The 24,162-nt window shown below is 46.6% G+C and overlaps 1 protein-coding gene and 1 long non-coding RNA gene across 2 annotated transcripts in view; one reads left to right on the forward strand and one right to left on the reverse strand.

Moving 5' to 3' along the window:
* LOC139059096 (uncharacterized) overlaps positions 1-22,799 on the forward strand; it is a 39,329-nt gene extending 16,530 nt beyond the window's left edge. Inside the window, exons 3-4 of the long non-coding RNA XR_011513901.1 lie at positions 12,878-12,921; positions 21,461-22,799. This is a non-coding gene — a long non-coding RNA (uncharacterized lncRNA). The remainder of the gene's footprint in view (positions 1-12,877; positions 12,922-21,460) is intronic.
* LOC139059089 (uncharacterized) overlaps positions 1-24,162 on the reverse strand; it is a 99,185-nt gene that overhangs the window by 62,892 nt on the left and 12,131 nt on the right. Inside the window, exons 2-3 of the mRNA XM_070536990.1 lie at positions 5,180-5,375; positions 1,583-1,725 (exon numbers count right to left, since the gene is read on the reverse strand). The gene's annotated coding sequence lies outside the window, so the exon portion shown is untranslated. The remainder of the gene's footprint in view (positions 1-1,582; positions 1,726-5,179; positions 5,376-24,162) is intronic.

Below are 24,162 nucleotides of genomic sequence, written 5' to 3' on the forward strand. Positions count from 1 at the left end.
CCGAGAGGCAAGTGATGTGCAGAATGATGGACCAATTGGACAATCGTCCAATATCAGAACTGAAAGCTCTAGGCCAGTTTCTCCCCAAAGATGATGCGCGCAGAAGGCCCTATTCGCGTTACTAGGATTCCTGTAGTCTATGGTGCTTCACGATAGGGTTTAAGAAGGCCGCCCCCTAGCGCTCGATGGTGTATACGCGGTTTCTTTGTGATCGCTTTCTCTTTCTCATTTTATCTCCCTACTCCTTCCCCCCGTGCCGGGTAGCCTACCGGAACTACCTCGGGTTAACCTCCCTGCCATTCATTGCATCCTTTCTCTCTTACACCCATTCCAACCCCCTCGCCCCTTGTCCTGCGCCATTTCCGACCAGTCCATGGTAATCGCGGTACTTTTGAATTCTGATATAAAAAATATTGACCTTTGCGGCTTCATAGCGGTGGGTCCGCTCGTATTTCAAACGTAAAATTGTGTACGTATATAGGCTGCTTCGTATATACATCACCTGTAACGAGGCTTTTTCCTGTGACCACTGCGGCCATGAAGAATCAATTGGCCATATTTTGTGCACCTGCCCGCAGTGCAGTCCACAGAGGGCATGCCTTAGCCACGAACTTGACCAACTGGACGACCAACCGCTGTCCGAAAAAAGAATTCTGCAACATCGAAAGGACCTACCGTCACAGAAGAAGGCCGTGCAAGCGCTTTTGCGCTTCTTGCGATCTACCGGCCTGTGTGAACGACTTTAACTGGAACGCCTTTTGTGTGTGTGTCTCCATGCGTGCGCGTTCGTTTTTTTTTTTTGCCTTTTCCTCTCTGTCATCTTTCTAACCCCTATCCCCCATCCCCAGTGTAGGGTAGCAAACCGGAGACTCATATCTGGTTAACCTCCCTGCCTCTCCTCTTCATTCTCTCTCTCTCTCTCTTTTGCGCGATCGAAAACTTCCTTCCAGTTGGCATTTAACGGACAGCGGTTCATAAATATATAATGGATGATTGCGGTGAATTTGCTCGGTAAAATTTGGTTTTTGAAGCGTTGTTAGCTTCAAAAGTCTCCCGCTTCATCGTTTGGCGTGTGATCGTGCCGCATGTCAGAAACGGAAGGCGTGTAACGCATCATAGTTATTATTGTAACCATTCTGCCCCGCCTTCCTATTCCTAACTTTTATACTGGTGTGGCCGCATTGAAAGAAGCAGAGAGAGATGCCTGAACGATAAAAAACATTTTGTCACAATAATAAATTGCCGTATCACTGATGAGGTCTAGAAGGAAGTGCAACAACCACCGTTTGCGCACCATGATGTATTTATCTTTTATTTATGTTTTTTCTGTACGTTTTCTCGCCTTATGGCTCCACAATTCTTCTATGAGTGTCTACCGACAAGTCATATAACTAGCACTTTTGCGATTATTTCACAATCCTTTGCTGCTTATACGAACGACATAGCGTTGCTTCGTGGTTGTGCGCCTGCCTGCAAGGATGAACGATTATCATGGGTATGGCACCTCGAAAACATCGATGCCGAGTTATATAGATAAAACTGCAGTTCAGTAACAGTGATCTAGCGCTCTGCTTAAACTCACCCATAGATAGGTTGTGGCATCTTAGCTCTAGTGGTGAGCCGGCGCAGACATTATGGTGTCGGTGGCACTGTGTACCATCCCTCGGGACAATGCACCATCAGTCTCAGTTTCTCATGGAGGAGTCAGTGGTGTCGCTGTTCGTTCTGAAAGAAAGCAAACAGGAGACTACGAATTGAAGTAAGCTCAATAGAACAAGATGCGAAGCCCACTAAGTGCAAGGCGATATACCCGTAGTTTACTAACGCACGAATGAACGCTCACACACACACGCACACAAACCCAAACCCATGTGACACACGCTGACACAGAGAGGGAGAGAATCGCCAGCAATATAATGGATCGAAGAGACAGGACGCAGCTAATCTTCGGAGAAAACGAAGATTGAAAGCTTCGTCCGCGTCGGAAGAGGCCGCTAACAGAGAACAGTCGGACAGGGTAAAATGGTGAGTGCGGAGTTGCGGGCTTCCTGAAAGGCACAGGCAAGCAAAAACAAGAAATTTGGGGATAGGCCCAAAAAGACTAAGCAGCCGAGGGACGGCACACGTACACGAGGAGTGAGGCTTGCAGGCGGCGACGATCGAGGCCTGTGTCGAAGAGACAATGGGTCCCATAAATCCGTCTCCCAGCGACGTGGGCGTAATTGAAATCGGAGCGGGTGCACCGAGGAGGAGGGGGAGGAGCGTCCCTATTCGCTGTGTGTGCGTGTGTGCGTTTGTGTGTGTGTGCGCGTGTATGTGGGCAGGCACAAATATATAGTAGCCTCGCTATGGCTTTCGAAGAGCCCACGTGGAGTGAGTGAGTGCAGATACTCTTTCTGTCGCTATCTGAGCCTCGTTTTCTTTTATCACTCGTTACTTGCGTTCGCGCTAGTGCTGCTCACGGGCCTTTCTTTTGCCTTTTTTCTTGCTTCCTTGCTTTCTTTTCTTTCTGTCTCTTGAAAGGCTATTGCAGTTCAGTTTGCTTCTTCGTATCTACCGGTGGCGGGTATCATTCGTTCCGTCTCAGCAGGCCACGTGACAAGTGGCCAGGCGATGAAGAAGCCCTCCCACCGGTATCCTCCTTCCATTCATGCAGGCGCGCTTTAGTCAACTGCAGGGTCCGTTTACCTTTTTGCTTCACATAACGTATGTCGTTTCTTTTAGTCTGTCATGTGTGACAAGTGGTACAATATTTAGAGGAAGGTAAAAGAATGCGAAAGATATTTCCGGAATAGTGCCAGCTTCCATATCCAATTAATGACGAGAGGGAATGATCGTAAGGAGTCATATTTGCAGCCTGGCCGTTTCTCTGGCGCACCTTACGGCTTCTCTCTTTTTTCGTGCGTTGCGATCTGAAAATTTTGGGGGGAAAATTCAGAGACATAGAATCGGGAATTTTAAATTTCAATTTATATTAATAAGCCAAGTTAGTGATATAGATGTTGTTCTGGGTACAAAACCGATTTACATGGTGGTCGTGATTATTACGTCACGTGTAATTACTTTATTTTTTCGTGCTTTGCGCCGTAAGTGCACTTGGATACTGTGTTTTGGCTATTCGAAATATTTGACTTTATATATGCGTACGAGTATTGAACTCATGCACAAAACTTTGCGATTCATGTACTGCTTGGCTGTATATTTTTTTACTCATCGGGTGTTCTACTGGGTGCCATATTTTGTGTCATTATTCTCCCTTTTTGCGCATATTTGTTTCCTTTGATAAGTGACAAGGAGTAGCCGGTGCCGCCATAAAGGCGCCAACCTCTTCCATTGATCCTTTCAATAAAAACAAAAAAGGCGAGCCCGCTTCCGTTCTACACCTCCAGCATTAGAAAATCTGAGCAAGTAAGTCTTGGGCTGCGATCAACAGCCAAAAGGAGGCCATTATTTTCCTGTTCGCTCTCCAACTGCGCAGCCAGGTGCTATTCACCTTGACAGATTTGCATAGTGTTTACCTTGGAAGAGTTTGGGGATCGCTGACTGCACCACAGCTGCCGACAGGTTGCCCCTGAGGCAAAATAGATTGATATCACATTCGTTGCGCGAAACCTTCGAGACGTGTGCGTTTTAGCACCTTTCCTATACAGCTTCTGGATCTTTTATGGCCGATATCATTGTCTTTGCACGTGCCGCGACTCCCTGCCTTTTTTTTTTATTGGAGTGAATGTTCTTGTCACTTGGCAGACGAAACAAATTTGCGCAAGAAGGGAGAATAGTGACACTAAATATAACACTCAGTAGAACACCCGCCTATTTCACATGGTTTCGTACGGCCTTTAGCGCCACACACTGAACCAGAATTTTACACCTGACATTGGAATCCGTGTTACGTATGCAGCGTTAACAGGGCACTTGAACCACCCTAATTATATGCGTTGTTATCCAGATTTCACCGACGCGTGCCTATTTAGCTCGCTTAGTATATGCAGTTTCAATTACGAACAGAAGCTTCAGTTTTCAGGCACCAAATCAGGTTATCGGACGCGAAATCAGGAACAGCGTTTTGCATACGCAGAACCCAACCGACGCTTCAAAGAAGGAAGCAAGTTGCTGTGGAGGAAGGCTGAACGAGCGCACAAGTTGAGCGTGCCCCTTATTAACACTGTTCAAGAACGTATATCCACTAGCAGCAACGATTTAAGCTATGCACTCATATAGTGTGACGTATATCTCAGAGCAAGCAATATGATCGAATTTCACTTGTGCAAGTCGTTCGACTTCGAACATACAATTTTTCTACAGGAACTCAAAGGTGTATTGGCTAATTGGTTCGGTGGAAGCCCGCAAGGTGGATGAAAGTTCATGAAGTGGAAAAATTTTCATCCAACCGACTGTTGCACGAAGATGCAAAGAAGACCCCTACGAGTTCCTCATAAAGAAAGCTTCGCAGTTGAAGAAAAATTCGACGGACCAGGGCAAATTATTCTTTAACTCCGAAGCTTTCTTTCCGAAAAATCCCTATTGGTTTTCTTCTGGGTTTCGTGCTACTGCCGGTTGGATGATTTTTTTTTTTTTTCTAGAGGTATATTGCCGATTATTTGTCCTTGCAATAATAACGTGAAAGGTGGGCTTGTCGATTGAGGCTAATTGAGGCTAAGTTATGAGCGTTTGTTCCATCCATGTAGCCAAACATATGAAAAGACAGAGCTGAGTTTATTACTTACTAAGCGTTCATACGACATATTCCTCACCACCATAATCGTGTTTGTTTTTGCAGTCGTCTTCAGAATGAAGAAAAACATAGGTCAAAGTTTTCATTCTTATTTTCCACTCCCAGAAAGTTGCTTAGATGTCGATGAGGCTATTGCAGCCATGCACTGTCGCAAACAACGGTCAAAATGTAATCCCTCGATGGTGGGTGAACAAATAACGCCTCAGCCCGGAGTCAACATTAAGGCAAGAGCAATTGTCCATATAGAGATAAGTTGGAAACAAGTCCTCCTTTGCTCGCCAGCTGTTGATGAATTCGAATCTCCACTTTCCTGTGACTTATATCCATGCACACATTTTGCATGAATGTATGGTCTGCATGGAGTGAAATTCTCACCCTTGTCACGAGACACAATGTAAAGCAGCAATAAGACAATTCTAGACACTAATAGAAAACAACGCTTACCACGACAAATCAAAGCAATAGCGAGGAAAACTTGATAAAGCTCTCAGTGGTGGATGTCGTGCAAACATTCCCATACATGTTATTTTCTACGACGAAAGTACTCCGGAACTTGCTGCCACTGCCTCATCCTCTTCTTACTTCTTAGTTTCAGCGCACAACATTAGGGCTTTCGACGCTGACAAAGTTGATGCCTGTCCTGTACATGAAAACACAGTGTTATGTGTAATTTATTGCGAGGAACAAAAGCACGAAATCCTATAGTCTTATACACCGCATATTATTTATTATAGTTTCCGTTTTCCGTGCCATACTTTTCTTAAGCATTCAAATAAATTCAGACTACACGCTTCCTTCTTTCTTTTTTTTCCGGCGGCGACACCAGTACAACTCATTACCTTTTCATTTTCGCTAGTCTTCCTCAAATGGTATGCAAACTTGGCTCTCGGGCAATCCGAAAGCAGTGTTGCAATCTGCTTATATCTCATTCGTCAACTGTCTACATGCCCTCTGACTCATGTTTCTTGTTTTATGATGCTCTGCGCATAGTGCGGAGCCGTGGAGGAGCCTGTTGTACATCACATCCACGCAGCACCCGTCGAGATAGGCAAGGCGTGTTCACTACTACGTAAAAAAGATACCCGACGTCGTGCCTATACCCCCCAAAAAGATGAGTCAGGTCCGTTGGCTCTCCGATGCCAGGGAAATTCAGCCCAAGAGGCTAAGCAGGCCTAGCCTCACGAAAACAAACCCGGATGTCCTGCTTTCTGAATAGCGTCAGTCGATGAACGAAGGCTCCATGAGATCCGCGCCCTTCGCGCATTTCTTTTTTTCTTCTTCGCTGTCGAACAAAAAAGCCCGGGAAAGGTGCAGAAAATGCGACCTGCATGCACGCGTCGTAAAGCTGCCGTCTCTGGTTGTGCTTGCACGTATCGAGGGAGAGGAAAGAAATGCATTCTCCATGCCTCGTGAGGGCCTGGCGCTTAATTTGTATGCAGCGTCGGCCATATATAGCCACGCATCGCTCACATGTTGCCAGTGTGTAGGCAAACGTTTGCACGCAACTACGTACATAGAATGCTGGTACATCTCCGCATTGGCTCGCGTGTTGGAACGATGCAATCGGCGAAATGAAAAAAAAAAAGGAATCCCAGAATACTCGGCGCGTAGGGGGTGTCAGCGATGAGCCAAAGCAAGCGTCTACACTGGGATGGCTTGCCACGTTCGCTCCCGTATATAAGATGAACATGGATCAGTCGCCTTGTTAGGGCGATAAAACAGGCACGCCCAAGAAAACGAGCAGTCATAATGTCCGGCCGCTCGCCGTAAATCAACTTTGTGCTCGTGCGCTCTGCTGGACTCTGGTATCGGCCTCATGACGTGGCTCGTATCCGTGGGCTCCCGTGCGAGGGGCCGTCATATATATATAAGCAAATTTGATGGCTACGCAAGGGAAGCTTGATCGACCTTTCATTCCAAGTCTGCCGAAATTGTTACTTGTCAAAGTGTGTACTTTGTGTGCGACTATTGCAAATTAGAATCTGTTGAGCGGAACGATGTTTTCTTTGTATCTGAAGGACATACAGCGGGAAAGCCCTGGCACGTAAAGCGGGTTTTCTTTCCATTTTTTTTTAGTACAGCAGTTATGTCTGTCCTGTAGGAGTCTTACATAAACTATTTCACCCTTTGATCACAAATTTAGGCCCTCAGTTCACAAAGTATGTCCTTTTTTTTTCCTATTTGCAATATGCGATTCAGACAATCGGAATATACTTCCTGAAGCCATCTAATAAAATGCACACTTCGAGAACTATGCAGATCGTCATGAAATTGTTTCAAACCATTGTTAAATGTCCGACAGCCGGTGCTTCGTAGATGTAAGCCACGGTATATATCTCCTTACGGCGGTCTCCAAGGCGCTCCTGTTACTTCAAGCAAGCTAGCGTGTACGAACGAGTGCGGCCATGGGTATTCAGGAGCAGCTATATAAAGCAAATTTTTTTATTGCCAGCTTTCGATAGCATCACAATGTCGCGGCGAACGGAAGTAAGCTACACCCCGCCCGGCTTTCGTTCAATTGGCGGATAAACGTACTTTCGAGTTTTCGTGTATATGGGAACGAAGGGGCGCGGCGGTAGCCTTGGGTCTGACACCGGTGATCTCCTTAGACATCAAGGCCGCCGCGATTCAGCCAGCTGCCAACAAGCCATCTATTGCACTACCCGCCTCCCCCCCCCCTTTTTTTTTTCTTGTCTAATCCCAAAAGCAAAGCCTCCGGTTTGACTCGCATACACGTTGTGAAGGCTAGTTATTCGATCCGCACAAACGCGCCCGTACTGCAAAAAACACGCCTTTCAACGGGTAAGCCAGAGAGGGACAGCCAGTCATTACGCGCCGGCAAAGGGCGAACACTCTCTTTCTCTCAAATCTCGTCGTAACATTCGCAAGCCCAGCGGGCAAATGCACGGTGACGACCACGTTAAGAAGGATGTTGCGGCGGCTAAGACTGCACGGGCGAGCATGTGAGCATGCTCGTGTTGAGTCTGCGCGTACGTAAGAGTACATTGTACGCTTGGACCAGCCCTGCGATAAGTATACGACGGGTGAGCCTCCTTTCTTTCGCCACAGAAAGTTGCATCCTCGTCTTGTTCGCACCGGGGACTGCCCGCGTGTCATGTGGCGCTGGCAAATAGAAAGGAGAGATGAGAGAGCAGGAGCCAGCCCCCGCGTTTTTCGTCGTTTTTTTTGTTTTTTGTTTTTTGTTTTTTACGGCGTCTAAACGAACGGCCCCCTCTCGCCGCGATACCACGCGACGCCCGGGAGGGAGAGGCCAAAGGGATTATCGGCGAGAGCACACCTGGCCTTCGGCTGGTCGGGTCTCAGGCATCCATTCTCACATACTGCTCTCGACACTGTTTACTTTCTTTCGCCTTCTCCGTCGTAGTGAACTGCTTAACTTCTGATAGTTGCGAGCCAGGCGCATGCAACGGGGAGACAAATTTAACCCGCTTACAAAAAATAAAATAAAAAAAAGAACTAATTTATATAAGCAGTCAGCCAAGTGTCTAGAAAATGCAACGGCTACATTGCGGAAATCGTTAGGTTATATTCTGTGAGAGTGCATGTTCACAGGCTGTCTACATATAGACAACCTAAAGGGTTTCCTGAAAAATAAAGAGGAAAACGCCTTTATATAATTTCTGTTGACGATTTAAATAACATTTTCTGAAGAAGGTAGCCGAGTGAGGTACAGAAAAACAGGAAGGAAATCGACGCAGAATTTTCAAAATAAAAACCGTCAATAGAAAGCTCTGAAAAGTACCCTCCCCGAGAGGCTTATCCTGTCTAAAAACCCTAGCTTTTCCTTATATCTTTCGTACTTTTTCTGCGTTTCTTCTTTTGTATGCCCAGTCGACATATAGCGTCCCCTAACCTGGCGTCACCTATTTCTAAAACTCTCTAAAGTCAAAAATGTGTCATTCGTTCCTCGGTGTTAAATAAATCGGTTAGATATGCGTTTCACTTCCTTCGATAAGCCCAATTAAATTTTCCTTTCTGGTTTGTGGCACTCGTTTAACAAATGCGAAGAAGGACAAACAATGACATTGTGTTATGCATTAACTAACTGTCGCGTATGCTCACGAGCATGCAAAAAATATATGTATATATATCCGAGCGGCCAAAGCAAAACATGCCACGTGTCGACAAGCGGAGGCCCCGCATAAGGCACCACCAACGCGATGCCGGGCTGAACACTTCCGGAGCTGCTTTGTATGCAGAGTCTTCGCGGGCTTATAGGCGCGGCTCGGCGTCCCATAATCCGCTTGCAATCGCCTACGCCGGCGCTTGCCTTCCCGTTTCTCTCTGTGACAGCTAGCTGCTACCTACCTTTACCTTTTGCCTCATTGTTTGTTTTCTTCTTCTCGGAGCAACTTTCCTAATTGTGTGTGTATATATATATACAGTGTGTGTGTGTGTGTGTGAACGAGATGCAACGGAACAATGAATGCAACGGCAATGGAAATTAACACGAACGAAGGGCAATTTCAAAAAGCGCGGAATTCACAAGTGCTTCCAAAAAACCTACCAATCACATCAGACTGTTCAAGAACCAATTTGTTCAACATTTATGAAGTGCTTAAATAAGTTGCACACAGGTCTGCATTTTTGAATGATCACAACGTTGCGGCAACAGACGATGGCAATCTGGGAGACCGCAGTCTTCGCCGGAGAATAAATTATGGCCACCCCGAATTCCCAGCTGTATTACACATGCGCGGAAGTTCTGTCACTCCGACTCTGTATCTGAGTGGTAATCGAATCGACGACATCGTTACCACCGGCACAAAGCCGAAACCGTCTATAAGCTCCCTCTGCAGGTATACGGCGCAGTTATTGCGAACACGCAGTCGCCTATATGGATCGTTATTAATGACGTGCGATGGGTTGAGCGCGCAGTTGTCGCAATCAACCACATCTCAATGGCTCCGCGCAAAATGTCTTCGAGCGAAATAACCCGCGACCCGAGCTGCGACATGTCGACGTTTCGAATTCGCGGAATACCTTCGCCATACCAGACAAGATCACCCTGTATACATTCTCGGCTCCCTTCGCTGCCACCGGTGGAGGAAAGGGGGGGGGGGGGGAGAGAAAAGTGCGGCAGGAGAGTTTCCCCGCCGTGAGACCGCGTACCGCACGCGAAAGAAAAGAAAAAGAAGTGAAACGACAAGATCGGATAAATGAGCTTATAGTCCTGATAAATGAGGTGGCCACGATGGGGCGGCTGCCAGCGAAGACCGTCCCTGCGTTGTGCATTCGCCCGCCGATGCGGCTCGTCTGTCGGCAAAGGCTCCTGGGCGGCGATTGCCTCCGAGGGCTCGCGGGAAGATACGGCGGGCCCGAGGCCTGCGTGCATCCAGGCGTCCTGCCCGCCTGCCCGCCTGCTTGCCTGCCTGCCCGCCCGCCCGCCTGCCAGCCATCATGCCAGCGCCCATACATCACATAATCGGCTTGCTGCTTTTTCTCTCCGCGTTTCCCGCCGCGCCGCAGCAGCATTAGCCGAGGGCGTGTCTGCGTTCGTCTCCTATCTACTACGCTCGTCTCCGGGCGTGCTTCTGTGCTCTACACGTGCGTGCCTCCCCTGACCCTCGGGAAGGCGCTCGAAAGCGTTAGCTGCATGCACACTGACGCCGCTGGTGCCGCGTGGGGTCACTGCCTTCGCTGGAATGGCGTCGGCGAGAGGAACGAGAAGCGAAGAACAGGGGGAGCGAGTGGATTGGAATGGCTCGCTTTGGCCGTTGTTGCGTTCTTTTCCTCGTCATTATCGTTATTTTATTGCTTCTGCCGCCGTTTAAATGGAGTTTATCGACTAAATAAAGAAAAAAAAGTACACGGATATTTGTGTTGCGTTAAGTGCAGTAGCGCTTAGCGGTGTCGTAATTCCGTAATCATGTTCCATTTAGTTCGCTCCAGATATCTGGTGACCTTCGAAATGCTCCATAGCAAGCATCCTACACGAAAGACTGCCCAAGCGGAGAAATCTACCAGCCGTGCTTCTAGCCCAGTTTATTCCTCTTGTAGAATTTTTTTTATTTATTACGCAGCAACAAAAACAGAATGCACTACTTTGAGAAGTTACTAGCCTAGCAGAATCTGGCACAGGATATTCGACACAAGCCAGAAGATTAGCACAGTATGAGAAACATGCAACCCAATCGGGATGAGTGACGTAAAAGCCGATAAAAGGCCTCAAAACGACATTCTCGGCTTGCAAAATATTTGGAGTGAGTGCCGTGGAAACCACAATCAATGTTCACGCCCAGGAATTTTGCACATTGCCCCTGTCGCAATCTATCGCCTTCACCGCAATGCACCAGCGTAACTCAAAGGGCAGCATTATTAAAGAAGGCTATTTCAGGAGCCTGCCGGAATTTCAAGAGAGCTTTCAGTTAGCAACGTCGACAGGGTACGCCCTTCTAATAACATCCGTATTCACGACACTTATTCACAACTCTCCTGCCGCGTTGTATAGCAACGTTTTGACACGGTCTTCACGCCACAAGGCGACGAAAGCGCTACTGAAGTTCCTCAGGCCAAGCGGCCTAGTTGAATGACGTGACGCTCCCGCTTTCCTTTGTGTGTGTGTTGATGTTCTTTCTTTAATTTTTTAATCTCCCTTGCTTTATCTATGTGCGCTTTTCTTCTTTGTCAGTCTCCGCATACCCCTTCCCCAGTGCAGGATAGCAAACTAGGTATGTATCTTCAGTAACCTCCCTGCCTTTCGCATCTCATCTCTCGCTCTCTCTCCTTTAATCCTGATCAAAACACTATTATAACGCAACAAACAGGTTACGACTAAGTGCCGTGAATGCGCATGTTAATGAAAGGACGTACGTGGCCAAATGAAAGTTGTTGAAGTTTGGGTGGCCTTATGAAATATCATTTATGAAACATCATTTATTAAATATCATATAGTTATGCTGCTGCACTGTGGTGAAGTTCGACAGATAGCCGAAGAAGCAATGTCCAAAATTCTTGGACATGCGCGGTATTTATACCCTGCGTTCACATTCTTTAGCGCGAGACATAATTAATAAAGGACCTCAAAGAAATCGCTTCTTTGTCGTTGTTTTTTTCTTTACTGTGTCTTTCTCCTTTAATTTTTGCTTTTCAAACAATACATTCCGGAAGAACTACTCATTGTAGAAACAGTGCTGTTTGCCGCGGACATGGATTATACCACCGACGCATTTTAAACGGCCAGCCGGTTACTTATGACCTTGTGTAATGTTTCTATATACAGTTCAGCAGTTCCAGGTGTTCTGATATATTAATTGCTGATATTAATTGTGTCACTTCTTATGTTTCCCGTGTGAATCGTGACGAAGACTGATAAAGTGTTCATAATGCATGCCGAGTGCTTTAATGTTTATATAGTCTCACCAGCAGCAGTATACTACGATTGAACGTCTGATCATGGATAGCATTATGTATATAAGCGGTTATGCCGCACGTCACTCGGACGCGTCGAAAGCCTGCTCATAAGTGTAAGCAACAAAGAGGCCCGATTGTCCTAAACCGGGCCTCTGCATGGTCCGGTGAGTATCGATCCAACGGGGCGGCCCGTGTGCGCCGACCCGTGAAATGTTACCCATAAAGCACGGCGAAGGCGCCAGATTTATGCGTGCTTGCCGGAAACATAGCGTCCTTCTCTTTTCTTCTTTTTTTGTACCCAGAGAAGGCGACACCGGACACTATTTCCCCAGCGAACTGGTCAGCTAGGCTCCAATTTTTTTTAGCTGTTAGCTACAGATATCAAGAAAACTTGCGTATATGCCCGTTGTGGCCATTCAAGCGCAACAAAATTTTCTGCGATATGTGTAGCTGTGTGTAATTTGTACGCTACGTGTCTATACTTATTAAAGGCGCGACTTTCGAAAGGGTTACATATATATATATACATATATATATATATATATATATATATATATATATATATATATATATATATATATATATATATATATATATATATATATATATATATATATATATATATATATATATATATGTACAATGTATATGTATATTGAGTGAATGCGACCGGCCGAGGGTGAAAAGCGCTTACGAACGAAAATAATTGGGAATTCAGCCCTAAATTTTGTACGGCCAATTTTTATTTTCTTGTATCTTTTTTTTCAGCAATTATATACTGCAGGTATGTTGGGCACAAAGTGTAGACCACGGTAAGTCAAGCCTTAAAGGGCCACATATCAGAACATAGCATATTTTTCTATCTGCTCAAACCCTGTATATACGTGCCGTCGTCGAAGGTGTTTTCAGCGAACTAGCTATCAACGTATACTTTTAGGACTTTCCTGGGTACCGCAGCAACGCTCCGTGGTCGTTAGACGGACCTGTAGTGCTATCGCCACATATACGCGGTTATGTCGACTATTCATTAAAACAATGGAGGATTTTCCCTGCAAGTCAAAATGCACATAAGTTTCAAAATCACGAGTGTATACAGGACTCATAACTGGGAAGTGTGCAGTGAATTTATTGACATACAAATTGAACTAAAGATGCTAAAGTAATTGGAGACAGCGATATCCAATCGAAACTCGTGCTGCAACAATGGCCATCCTTTGAGTACGAACATGACCTCCTTTTTTCTCTGTGCAGCAGCTCTATATAGGAACAACGGTGCACACAAAAGCATTGTAGTTGAAACAGGTCGGTCGGAGTGACATGTTGTGGCAACATGGTGATGGCATATGTGTCTAACGACGGCGGCTGTTTATTTATAATTAGCAAATTTAAAAAAAAGGCAAATAAACTAATCACTCCGAGAAATTACCGCCGGTTGGACCTACCCTATCGTGCCGCCCGACGATGAACCAAAACCATCTTCGATTCTTTCTTTTTTGTTTTTTGAACAGATTGTCATGTAGCACATGTCCGTTGGACACTTCTAACAAGGAAGCGCTTACTGCAAGCTTGCAAAATTATGCATGATTCTGAAAGTACGCGACCAACATACCGAATAAATGCAGCCAATAATAAAACAAGCATATATATATATATATATATATATATATATATATATATATATATATATATATATATATATATATATATATATATATATATATATATATATATATATATATATATATATATATATATATATATATATATATATATATATATATATATATATATTGTGAGCATTATTCATACGCTTCATATTCTCACCTGTACATACTCATCATCACCGTTTTGGGGCCTGGTGGTGGGGCTCTGTCTCGGGAGAATAAAGAAGAGACTGGCTGCCTAAACCTCGTCTCACAAGTGGTGGAGTGTGCTGTCCGGTCCCTTCGCCCTCTCGCTCCCGGTCTCTCTCCAGCTTCACCTACGCTACATCCCTGGAGCTCCACTCGGGTCGCCGCCTCTACCAACTGCACTCGACCATGTCGCAAGACCAGCAGACCAGTACCACGACATCCACCTTGCCGACTCCTGCGGGAACCCCTTCTTGGACAGTCACCACCCCTCAGAAGGATCCACCGGTATTTGCTGGGCTTCCAGGTGACGACGTTGAAGACTGGTTGGAGCTATACGAGCGCGTGAGTGACTTTAACCACTGGAACGAATCAGCAAAACTTGCTCACGTCGCCTTCTACCTAACCGGAGTTGCGAAAACATGGTTTTACAATCATGAGCTCGATTTGGTCAACTGGAGCATCTTTAAAAACCAGCTACGCCAGATTTTCGCAAACGTCTGTCCGCTCCGATATCGCTAAGAAGAAGCTTGCTGAGCGTGTACAGCACTCAGGCGAGTCCTACACTTCGTACATAGAGGACGTCCTCGCCCTCTGCCGCCGCGTGAACACCTCGATGGCAGAGAGTGACCGTGTACGCCACCTGCTCAAGGGTATTGGGACTGCGGCATTCAATGCTCTTGTAGTGCTGAATCCCACTACCGTCGCCGACATCATCAGTACGTGTCAGCGTCTCGATGACCTTCATATGCTCCGCTTACACCCTGACACATCTGATTTCAAGGCGCCCAACGACAGCGAGCTACGTGCTTTGATCCGCTCCATCATCCGTGAGGAACTGCACGCCCAAGCTTCGTCAAACCCTCCTGAGGTCCATCTGACGCCTCCTGGTGGCGGCCTACGCCATATCGTGAGGGAAGAGCTAGCTGCCGTGACCTGCCCGCAAATCACGAGCCCGCACCCTATCCATACGCCAACGTACGCTCAGGTTGCCTCTATAGCGCCACTCCCCCAGCAGCCACCACAACAGGCACCTGCACCGCCCATGTCCCTGAATCCTATCACTGCAAGACCATCGCCTGTTCCGTCTTATAACGCATGGAGCCCACCTCGGCCGGTTTGTTACTACTGCGGCATCCGTGGCCACATTTCCAGGTTTTGCCGACGCCGTCAGCAAGATGAAAGACGTGGCTATGACGGCTTTGAAAGGGATCAGTTTTCTGGCCCTGTACCACGACGTCGGCGTTCTGACTACGTTTATTATCCACCACGTTCCCCATCTCCACAGGACTTCAACACTGCCAGTTCATCGCGTTTCCCGCGTCGTCGCTCTCCATCACCGATGCGGCGCTCTTCTTCCCCTCTACGACCGGCTACTTCGTCCTCCGATCACCGCCCGGAAAACTAAATGGTGCAGCTTCAGGAGGGAAAGCTGCATCTTTTGGACAACGTGAAACGCCTCCGGAGCGCCCGTCAAATGTACTTTTGGTGTTTGTTGAAGGTGTCCGAATCGAAGCCTTGGTTGACACAGGTGCGTCGCTTTCCGTTATTAGTGCTGACTTGTGTTCTCGATTGCGAAAAGTGAAGACACCGTATAATGGCCCTCCCCTTCGTTGTGCTAATGCAGTTCTTGTTCAGCCCTCCAGTGTTTGCACTGCGCGCGTTTTCATTGATGGCATCCTCCACCACATTCAGTTCGTCGTGCTGTCTTCGTGCACTTACGCGATGATTTTGGGATGGGACTTCCTGTCCTCCGCCTCAGCTTTAATCTCTTGCCGTCAGCAAACTATTCATATGACAGACACTGAATCTTCGTGCTCTGTCAATGATCACAGCCTGCGTTTTGTCACGTCTACCGACTGTTTCATTCCCGCGGGCACTGAGCATATTCTGACGCTGACTTCCGACACTATTATTAATGGTGATGTGTTCCTTGCACCGAGTGGTTACTGCATTTCTGGTGGGCTTAGCCTTGCTCCTAGCCTAGTACGGTTTCAGGGCGGTAGAGCCTCAGTCGCTGTTCATAACCCTACTTCTTCCCCACTTGTGCTCTCCCAGGGCTCTACAGTGACATGCTTTACTGACACCGAACCTCTTTCGCTGGTACCGCTTCACACCGAATCACCACCTTTGTCTACCACAACTGATTGTCACACTCCTGCCGCTGCTTTAACGGCCGCGATAAATCCCGATTTGACCACTGCGCAGAAAGAAGACCTTCTGGCACTCCTGCACAAACACAGAGCCTTATTTGACGTCCACTCCAAGCTTCTGGGGCGCACTTCCGTCGCAGTACATCGCATCGAAACCGAAGGCAGTTCGGTTGTACGCCGCCGCCCGTATCGCGTGTCTTCCGCAGAACGGAAAATCATTGCGGATAACGTTGATGACATGCTCAAAAGAGACATCATTCGGCCATCCTCCAGTTCTTGGTCGTCTCCTGTCGTGCTGGTTCGCAAGAAAGACGGCTCCGTACGATTCTGCGTCGATTATCGAGCCCTTAATAAGATCACGCGCAAAGACGTATATCCGATGCCAAGAATTGACGATGCCATTGACTCCCTCCAGGGTGCGGAATATTTCTCTAGTCTAGACCTCCGATCCGGATACTGGCAAATCCCCATGCACGAAGCGGACAAGGACAAGACAGCCTTTGCAACGCCAGACGGACTTTACGAGTTCAACGTCATGCCGTTCGGTTTATGTAATGCCCCTGCAACATTTGAACGCATGATCGACACAGTTTTACGTGGCCTTAAGTGGAAGACCTGTCTGTGCTATTTAGATGACATCGTTATTTTTTCTACAACTTTTAGTCAGCACCTTGAGCGCTTGGACGAAGTTTTCACTTGCATTTCCAACGCTGGCCTCCAACTCAACACAAAGAAATGCCATTTTGCCAGAAAGAACATCAAAGTATTGGGCCATCTTATCAGCAAAGATGGCATTCGACCAGATCCCGACAAGGTTGCTGCCGTGCATCGCTTCCCTCGCCCTGAAAATCAAAAGCAATTAAGAAGTTTCTTAGGCCTGGCATCCTACTTCCGCCGCTTCATCAGTCATTTTGCAGCCATGGCGTCGCCGCTACACAAGTTGCTCACGTCGGGCACTGCTTTCCCTTGGACAGATGAATGCGAACTTTCTTTCCAAGCCCTCAAGCAGGCATTAACCAGCGACCCTGTCCTCTGTCACTTCGATGACAACGCACCAACTTTCTTGCACACCGACGCTAGTGGCCATGGGATCGGTGCTGTACTTTTACAGCGGGATACCACCTCACGAGAGAGAGTTGTTGCCTATGCCAGTCGCGCACTAACACCTGCCGAAATGAATTACTCGATCACAGAACAGGAATGTCTCGCAGTAGTTTGGGCGATCCAAAAATTTCGACCATATCTTTACGGACGCCATTTCACGGTCATAACCGACCACCACGCCTTATGCTGGTTGTCTTCAATCAAAAATTTGTCCGGACGACTTGGTCGCTGGGTGGTACGCTTACAAGAGTACGACTTTGACGTTGTCTACAAGTCTGGGAAAAAGCATCAAGATGCCGACGCTCTCTCTCGCTGCCCGCTGCCATTATTAGCTTCGAGTACACCTCTCCATTGCTCGCCACTTGATGATGAGACTAAGTCGTCACTCCCGTTATTACCGTTATTACCTCTCACGGTTACTGACACGTTATCTTCCAATCGCCTCTCTCACCTCGCCTCGTGTCAACGTTCTGACCCCTACTGCGACAGCATCATCCAACGCCTGTGCGGAACTACATCTGCACCAAATGCCAGATTACGTCGACAACTGCGACTATTTAAGCTTGACAACGATGTGCTGTACCGCTACATATACAACTCCGACGGACACAGCTGGGTACCTATTCTTCCACGCTCGATGCGCACACAAGTCCTTGAAGCCTTGCACGACGACCCATCTGCTGGCCATTTGGGATTCCACAAAACATACCACCGCGTTAGGAGCCGTTTCTTTTGGCCAGGCATGTCTACCTTTGTGGCCAAGTACGTCGCTTCTTGCGTTCAGTGTCAACGGCGGAAACGACCGACTTCGCCTCCTGCTGGGCTTTTACAGCCCATCCCATGTCCCGAGACACCGTTTGCCATCGTTGGGATAGACCTAGTCGGCCCTTTGCCCATAACGCCAGCGGGTCATCGATGGGTCGTGACAGCTGTTGACCAGCTCACACGTTACGCAGACACCGCTCCTCTACGCTCTAGTTCAGCCTCCGACGTCGCCACCTTCTTTCTAGATGTCATTGTGCTGCGCCATGGTGCCCCTCGTGTACTGTTGAGCGACCGCGGCAAGACTTTCATGTCAACAATGCTCACAGAAGTACTCAGAGCTTGTGGCACAGTTCATAAGACGACATCCGCATATCACCCACAAACAAATGGCTTAACCGAGCGATTTCATCGCACACTAATAGATATGATATCGATGTATATCGGGCCAAACCACGACAATTGGGACAAACTTTTACCTTTCGTGACTTTTGCTCACAACACCGCTATCCAACGAACTACGGGATACTCACCTTTCTACCTAGTTTTCGGCCGTTCACCGACATTCACCATCGACGCCGCTTTCTTCAATGCTCCAACTAACACCTCAGACAGTACACCCGAACAGTTCGTTTCGAGACTTGAGGAATGCCGTCAACGTGCTCGTTTCAACACAGAAGTCAGTCAGCTAGATCGCAAGCAACGTTACGACATCTCTCGTCGCGACGTCTCCTTTCGTCCCGGAGAGGAAGTGCTTCTTTGGACGCCTATTCGTGCACCCGGTTTGTGCGAGAAGTTTGAATCCCGCTTTCTTGGACCCTATATTATTAACGAACAAACATCCCCCGTGAACTATCGCGTTACTCCCGTAGACGTTTCTTCCGACCATCGTTGTCGTGGTTCGGAGATCGTTCATGTTTCGCGCCTAAAACGATTCGTTCGGCGTTCCCCTCCTGGCTAAGTCGCGGCCTGGCTGGCCGCTTGCGCGTGCGGGGAAATTAGTGTGAGCATTATTCATACGCTTCATATTCTCACCTGTACATACTCATCTTCACCGTTTTGGGGCCTGGTGGTGGGGCTCTGTCTCGGGAGAATAAAGAAGAGACTGGCTGCCTAAACCTCGTCTCACAATATATATATATAATGCATCAATCAATTGAAATAGGCCACAGCGAGTTATTCCAGTCTGTTATAGTTCGGGGGAAAAAAAAGAATACTTGAATACATGCAAAATAAGGAGTTAGTGAATTCGGGTGACGGTGTCGAGTAAGCCTAGACGTCGAATTAGACAGAAAGGATGCAGGATTAATTCATGAATCTCCATTAATATATATAGAAGGAAATCGAATTCTTAAGTTTTCCCTTCGCTGCTCAAAGATTGCGATGCCATTATCACGCATTATTTGTGAGGGGTAGTCATATCGAGATAATTTTGAATATATGAATCACACGGCTTTCTTCTGTACCCTTTCGAGACATTTAATATTTTGTTTAATAAACGCATCCCAAACAACACATGCATATTCAAGTTTCGGTCTAATTGATGAATAATAATCAAGCAGTTTTACGTTAGGTGGGGAATTTTTGTGCTTCTGTCACAAAAAATATAACTTACGCATGGCCGGAGAACAGATATCATCAATGTGTGAATTCTATGATAAATTGTTAGTAATTGTGACAACCAAATACTTATGTTTTGTTTATTCCTGCAAGGACAACGAACCTAACGTGTAACTAAAGGTAAGTAGAGTTTTCTGACGAGTGAAGCAAAGAAAGACTTTCTTTTCAGCGTTAACCTGCATTCTCCACATTTTGCAGCAATCGATAATGCCAGCAAGAGAATTATTTAAATCAATTTGATCATTTGTTGAAGTGATTTCTCTAAAAAGCACACAGTCTTCCGCAAACAACCTAATTTGCACAGTGCAATGAATTGCAGTAGTAATGTCATTTATGTAAAGTAGAAATAGCAATGGTCCTAGGACACTTCCTTGAGGAACTCCCGAGTTGACCTGAAGACAGTTAAAATGTAGCTTATTAATTTCCACGAACTGGCGGCGATTTGTTAGATAGTTTGTTATCCATGTGATCAATATTTCTGGAAGCTGAAGATGTCTAAGTTTTAGTATTAGTTTGCCATGTGGAACTGTATCGAAGGCTTTGCTAAAATAAAAAAATACAGCATCAATTTGACCATTTTTATCAAGGCATGAGGCGAGTGAATGAGTTACGGTGACAAGCTGTGTAACTGTTGAACAGCCTTTTCTAAATCCGTGTTGAAAATTAAACAGCATTGAATTTTTATCTAGAAATTCGTTAATCTGATTGGCAACAATATGTTCAATCAGTTTACAACATGAGGATGTCAATGATATTGGACGGTAATTTTCTAACAATGCACAGTCACCCATCTTGAATACTGGTACAACTGTGGCTATATCTTCCAGTCATCCGGTAATTTTCCAGCAAGTAACGAAGCACGAAATAGCGTTTCAAGCAAAGTGTTTCAAAAAACGTTTTTCAAAGTTGTCAGGACCATATGAAGATATAGTTTTTAGGTTAACTAGCATCGAAACTAAGCCAGTGTATGAAATAAAATTTGTTTCGAATGCGTGAATGGCGAATGAACTAATGCCAGAATTAGAAAATACACTATGAAAATAATAACTGAAATGACTCGCAATATCCCTGTGATCGGTAATGATTGATCCGTCGATGCAGATTTGTGCTACTGGCTTCTTTCTTTCGCTCAAGTAATTCCAGAACTTTTTGGGTTGTTCAACAATAAAGTTTGGTAGTAGTGTATTGAAGTAGCGTTCCTTCGAGGTCCGTACTGCACGCGCAAGGTTTCCTTTCATTTCTTTATGTCGATCAAGTTGTAAGCGTGTTTTCTTCAACCTTTTTATCTTGCGGGTCACGTGGGTAATTTCACTTGTCATCCATGGTGTTTGTTTGCTGACTAGGTTGTATTTATCAGGCACAAATTTATCAATACAGAACTGACACATGTTTCTAAAACGGCGCCAAAGTGCTATCACATCACTGTCATTAAAGTCGGTGAGGCCGGTTTCCATATGTTCTATTATGGCTGCATCATTTGCGCTTGAGTAGTCCTTGAAGGAACGCTTCACAGGTTTCTCAGGTGGTGTGGAAGAGACTATGGATACATCGATACTGACAAGTACGTGATCAGATATACCTTTTACAACTGCAACGGTATATTCAGCTAACATTCTGGGCAAAAATATCAGAACAAGCACAGATTGGCAAGGTCCTTGCACACGTGTTGGCTCCTGAACAACCTTACAACAACCTTATATATTACACAACAAAGAGAGGGTAAGCGCGATAGGGGCAATCACTGGCCATTAAACTTTTCCTGTGGTCGTTTTGCTCATATATCGATACAGTACAGTTTGCGCCACAACTATGCAAAAGACGGCTACTACTGTTTCCCTCTGTGCCCGCTGCCGTCGCTCCAGCGCCGCCATCCGACTGGAAGAAGGGAGCTCCGGCTTCCCCGTCATTTGGCTCGCGGCCCCGGGCGCCTCGCCTCATTCGCCCACCGAACGGGGGGAGTCGAATCACGGCGCGCACCCCCAGCGTCGGTTCACGGTGGGGTGGCAGCGTCCAATGGCTGTGTCGTGCTCATCGATCGCGGCGGGGAGAGCCTCGTCGCCCGATGCCGCACCGCGGTTTCCATGGCAACTGACGCGGAGGCGCACCGCGCCGAGCCGCCGCTGTGCCGACGGGTCTGGGAAGAAGCCGGGTTGCGGAGGAAGGAGCGCTCGGGGAGAAGGAGACCGGCTGCTGCTTGAGCTGCTGCGCCGCCTTGCCTGCCTCCTCGTCACCACGGCCGGCCCAAAATGGCTGCGCGCCGACGTGCCCCAGCAGAGAGCCCGACGACTGAGTCGGTCGCGGAGACGACGGAAGAAAAACAACGGGCGGTTTTTCCCTCGTTCGTTGAACTCATCACACGGCTCGTCTGCTACCGTCGAGAAGGCGCGCTCTTGTGTAACGTCTGGTTCGCGTCAATGAGGCTGGCGTGACTTTCCTCGTGTCCTGCGTGTTTTTTTTCTTTGGTTTGTTCCTTATTTTCCGTCGATGGCTGCTCGCGCACCGATCTGCAGGCGATAGAATGCTGCGCCTATACATGCAAGATTCGCTCGTATGGAGCTCGGCGGATATTACCATGCAAAAGCTCTGCATGGATGCTTAAAGTATGATAGCTTTTGTGAAAAGTGCGTATTTAAAGCTTTAATGTCAACTTTACTAAATATAAAGAAGAATTTCTGTAACAGACTGGTCGGCTGCGTCAGTATACGCTCTCAAGTCGCTCGAGGTAGAAGCACCATGTTTCGGAAACACGCACACTCAAGGCGTCGTGCAGGTATTGTCATCATCATGAATTACGTTACGTCCACTGCACAGCAGAATGTTTTCCTTAGAATATTCACTTACCATCTACCGAAACAAAGCTATGACACTTAGTTGCCAATTTCGCCGCAATCTAGTCCTCTGCAGCAATCAACTGCACCTTTACCCAGCTATGTTGCACACGTCACAGCTCGACCAATGTGTGTGTGTGTGCGTGCGTGCGTGCGTGCGTGCGTGTGTGCGCGTGCGTGCGTGCGTGATATATATAATATATATAAACTGACAGGCCAAAAGTCACCCGTAATCACACTTTCGTCGCCAGCGAACTCGCCGCAATTTTCTTCTTTCCTTCCCTACTCGCTCTCCCTGTGATCTTTGTTTCCCCTTTCCCATTCCCCCGGTGTAGAGTAGCCAACCGGACGTTATTCTGGTTAACCTCCCTGCCTTCTACTTTTCTCTTCCCTCCTCCTCATCGAGTGGTGCAAGAACTATTTCTCCAGACTGTGCTCAGTATATGGGCACGCGTATATCTCGATGTTTGAATCGGTGTCTTATCTTGGTTTACGTGCGGCGCTCTCATCCACGAATACTATTCTTCTTTTTATTATTCTTAAAGTGATGCATGAGTTTACCATAGCACAGACTCTTTTGGTTACAGCCCGAAAGCTATATAGTCCATGTTTATTTTGTCCAATTCTAAATTTTATGGCTCGGGTGTATGAGCGCCTGGAACGACGAAATTCTCAAACTTTCAACACGTCGCAATATATCAAAAATTCGAAATCGCCAATTCACAATAGTGTCAACAAGAGCGTTTCTTTCTCCCCCCCCCCCTTTTTTTTTTATCTAACGCGCATTTCCAGAAAAGCCATTATAATTGGCAAAGAAAGATTCGGCTTAAATGGGCCCCGAAATAAAATCAACTAGCCTTGAGCTAGTTAAGATGTGTCAATAGTTAAAGAAAATGGTACACATGTTGTGCGACTCGCGTAGTTCTTGTACATACCTGAATGTTTCGAATGGTTATGAAAGCAATAAACCCCTCATCTTTTTATTTTATGGACCATGTGCAAGCTACTTCTACGCTATAGTAAAATGCAGTAATATTTGTGCAGGGAGATTCACTCGTACACATTGCAACACCTCGAGGCGACCTTTGGATACACTAATTTGTGTCGCCAGAAACCACTACAAGGCCAGCGCCACGCCCTGAAACCTTTGCTGACACACACCCACGCACGCACGCACACATTATTAAACACAAGAACTGCAGAAAAGAAGGCCACAGTTATGATGCGAGAAATAGCACACGCTCATGCAACAATTAGCTCTTGCACGGCACGTTATTGATTTCAAGTTCAAGTGGATAACACTAGTTTTATGGTTGCACTGTCATGATTACTCGTGCTCGACAGATGTAAATAAAGTAAAAGAGGCTTGGCGGAAATACATATTGCGCAGACATGTATACGTACATAAAGCACAATCACGTCTTGTTGGTTGCTTTTAGGTGGTTGGGTGGGAGAGGGAGGCAGATGTTTTTTTACTAATCTGGCGAAGTTTATGAGGTAAATTAGAAAAAGGCATTCACGCAACACAAATAATTGCTAGCAGGTAAATGATAAGCCATGCAGCAATTTCGCGCGATGAGAACGTAAACTATTCACAATCATAAAAGGGAATGAGTAAGTCCATTGAAAAATTAAGCAGCATGGAATCTCTTCAAAGATGTGCATGAGGGAAATTATGTAATACATTCCCCAAAGCTTTCTTGAAACAACTTGCACGTTATGTTCGCTACAGTACG

Source organism: Dermacentor albipictus, chromosome 4 (genome assembly GCF_038994185.2).
Source record: "Dermacentor albipictus isolate Rhodes 1998 colony chromosome 4, USDA_Dalb.pri_finalv2, whole genome shotgun sequence".
Classification (NCBI taxonomy): domain Eukaryota; kingdom Metazoa; phylum Arthropoda; class Arachnida; order Ixodida; family Ixodidae; genus Dermacentor; species Dermacentor albipictus.